This window comes from Engraulis encrasicolus, chromosome 1, assembly GCF_034702125.1.
Source record: "Engraulis encrasicolus isolate BLACKSEA-1 chromosome 1, IST_EnEncr_1.0, whole genome shotgun sequence".
NCBI lineage: Eukaryota > Metazoa > Chordata > Actinopteri > Clupeiformes > Engraulidae > Engraulis > Engraulis encrasicolus.
This window is the reverse complement of record NC_085857.1, coordinates 27,135,687-27,138,822: the sequence shown is the minus strand read 5'-3', so window position 1 is coordinate 27,138,822 and position 3,136 is coordinate 27,135,687. Positions and strand designations below refer to the sequence as shown.

At 45.4% G+C, this 3,136-nt stretch overlaps 1 protein-coding gene across 1 annotated transcript in view; it reads right to left on the bottom strand.

The window, feature by feature from the left end:
* Positions 1 to 265: 265 nt before the first annotated feature.
* The window catches only part of meis1a (Meis homeobox 1 a), a 98,051-nt gene continuing 95,180 nt past the window's right edge, over positions 266 to 3,136 (bottom strand). The window contains exon 13 of the mRNA XM_063199406.1: positions 266 to 3,136. This exon is cut by the window's right edge and continues 866 nt beyond it. The gene's annotated coding sequence lies outside the window, so the exon portion shown is untranslated.

The following is a 3,136-nucleotide window of genomic DNA, read 5'->3' as shown; positions in this document are numbered from 1 at the left end:
ATGTCTTTCTGTTTGAGCAATTTTGCTTCAAGAAGTACAGTGCATGATGGGTACATGATCTACAGACAGCCTACCCATGTCCTTAGCTCCTAGCCCTCACTCGTGCAAGTAAATTAAGTTTATGAAGCATCTAATGCTGAGTAGGTGGTAGTATGGGGCCCCTGGACGTTTTGCTTAGGGCCCCATAAAGGCTTGGGCCGGCCCTGCATTTGTGGAGACTTTCATGATTAAGCTTTAATATGTTTTTTTTGGGGGGAAGCCATAATCCAAAAAAGAACTGATCAGTAGTTAGGTTAAACAGTTTATTTTCAAACGTGAGGCAGACGTAGAAAGTTTTCAGTTGTATGAAAATCACACACAAACAAACATCAGCCAGAACACACATACGGACTCATGCACACACACACACAAAGACACATGCACACAGGCGCAGACACACACACACACACGCCCACACACAAGCACACACAGTGTGGATAAGCACGTCATATCCTCTTGAAAAAAAAAATCAGAGCACGCAGCACGCACGCACGCACACACACACGCACACGTTCACACACACATCAGCACAGTACCCCAAGTAAAACCCCATCCAGGCCAATATAGAGTCCAAAAGATTTCACAGCAGTATTTGTCCTCATCTTCGTATTCATCATCATCATCATCATCATCATCATCATCATCAACATCATCATCATCGATGTCCTAATGAGTCCCCTCCACTCGGTTTCGGCCCGAAATAATACAAATCTGAAAATCATCACGTTAATAAAACACTTTTTTTTTGTAAAAACACACTCGGCACAGCCAGGCCTTTTATTTGTTTGTCTGTCTGTTTCTTTGTTTTGTGACAACCCTTTTGCTTTGTTTGTGTTGTCACAGCACTGCAGCACCTTCCATCTTGCCTTTTTTCCGAGGCGAGTGGCCACCGAAGGCGAGTTTGCTTGAGGCTGTTTTCCTCCAAGAAGAAACATGTGAGAGAAGGAAGGCCAGGAGGATGATAGCTTGTGTCTGTGTCTCTTATCCCGTAGTCCCTCCTTTTCTTTGGCCGCAAAATGGCAAAAGCTAGGGGACTTGTCAACAAGGGCACTTCTCAACATCCTATAGTTTCATTGTCTTGTCATTGGTTGTTGGACTGCCCCGTCAAACAGACAGGCAGAATAAGACGGCTATCAGCAGGAAACTGTTGTTGTTGTTTGGCCATTTTGTTGTCTGACATTTTTTTTGGTTTGCTTGTTTATTTATTTTTGGTTTGTATTTCCTGTTTTTTTTTTTTTGTTTGTTTGTTTGTTTTTTGGTGTCCAAAGGCAAGTCGGTCGGTCTGTGGCTTCTCCTGGCGTTTTGAGGGTGAGGGATGAGGGGGGTGAGAGGCTGAGGGGGTGACGCAGAGGATGAGGCCAGTCATTGGTACAGTGTTGTAGCACCTGAGCTCGAAGGAAGCAAAGTTATCACATGACAACAGAATGTGTACATTCCATTATCCAAACTCTCGACTTTTGTCCTTGTGGTGTTCTCAGAATTCGCTAACGACGACCCTGCTCTCTGTGGAGAAAACACAACAACTTTTTGGGGGAACTTTTCCGCATTCAACATCCCGATTGCCAATGAGAAAATGGTATTTAAATGGCACTTTTTTTGCGAGACATTGAATTGAAACTTCTGTTCTGCACAACGGAGGACAGGAGCTTGAACAATGGAATGGACCCACTTTGTTGTCTTTGGGAGGATGTGAGTGGAGGAAGTGAAATGCCAAAGGTTGAAAGGTCAGAGTTCAAGGTTGGGGATAGCGTTAGGCATGCCGTAGTGTGTGGTCAAGTAGTACACAGTCCAAAAACTTGCCATTCACCCATACTCTGGAAAAGGGGTTGAACCAGGGTCCAAAGTGTGTGGACGCTTGAACAAGGGCCGAAGTGGCGTAGTCAGGTATATATAGTCCAAGACCTGCACACCGCACCGACATCAACATAAACAGACAAGGCATTGAAATGGTGTTGTGGAGGGAAGTGTAAATGTGCTCCTCCCTGGATGCATTGCTACTAGTGTAAGTGCATCTCATGTACACAGACACACACACACACTCTGGGGAGGACTTGGAGAGGGCTAATGAGACTAAGCAGCAAGTTGTGGTGTGTGTGTGTGTGTGTGTGTGTGTGTGTGTGTGTGTGTGTGTGTGTGTGTGTGTGTGTGTGTGTGTGTGTGTGTGTGTGTGTGTGTGTGTGTGTGTGTGTGTGTGTGTGTGTATGGGGGGGGGGTGTCATGGTGGATTTGGGCTGGATGAGGGAGCAAGGTAGGTAACTCGGTGGGGTTTGGGTATGCTATGGGCAGGTGGATTTGGGTTGGCTGAGGGGGCTAGGCAGGCAACTGTTGAGGTTGTAGGGTGGCGGTTCAGGTGGAATACTGAGGTAGGGGTCGCAGGTCATGGGGGTGGCAATGGGGGTGCCTGTAGCCAGGTGGGTTGGTTTGGGTAGGGGGTGTTTGGTAGAGGTGTCAAAAGTAAAAGTTAAATTAAAAAAGAAAGCCCTATTAGCCCTGAAGAAGGTCGCACACGACCAAAACGCGTCGGCTAGCAATGGTGTCCATGTAATAATAAAGGACTTTTAATGCGGACTTCAGAGTGCCTCGGACCCTCTCTCTCACAGGTCACTTATCTGAGTAACCAGTAGACATGTGTACTTGTCTTACTCTCAGCTGACTCTGCGCTGGTTGGATCAAGTTTGTGGTGCGTTCTCGTTAAGGTTTTCAGTGTTCTCAGTATCAACAACAACACAGTCTATCTACATGTACCTCATTAGGGACAATGGAGTAAATGGTGTACTGTGATGTAATATCATGTGCTAGCTAGCGTTGCACTTATACCATGACTGTACTTTCACTTTTACTTTGGACACCTCTGGTGTTTGGGCAGGCAACTGTGAGGGTTTGGATGCATAGTTGTATTAAGTAGAAGTAGAAGTAGTCTTGCAGATGTAATTACAACACGAGTCGCATGATATTACAACAATGTAACCAGGTAATATCATGATACCACTATTGTTGTAATTGCATCCGTAAGAGTACTTCTACGTCCACTTGATACAACTCAAACTCAAAACCACAGTTGCTAACCATGTTAGCTACTTTGTTATTTGCAATGCAA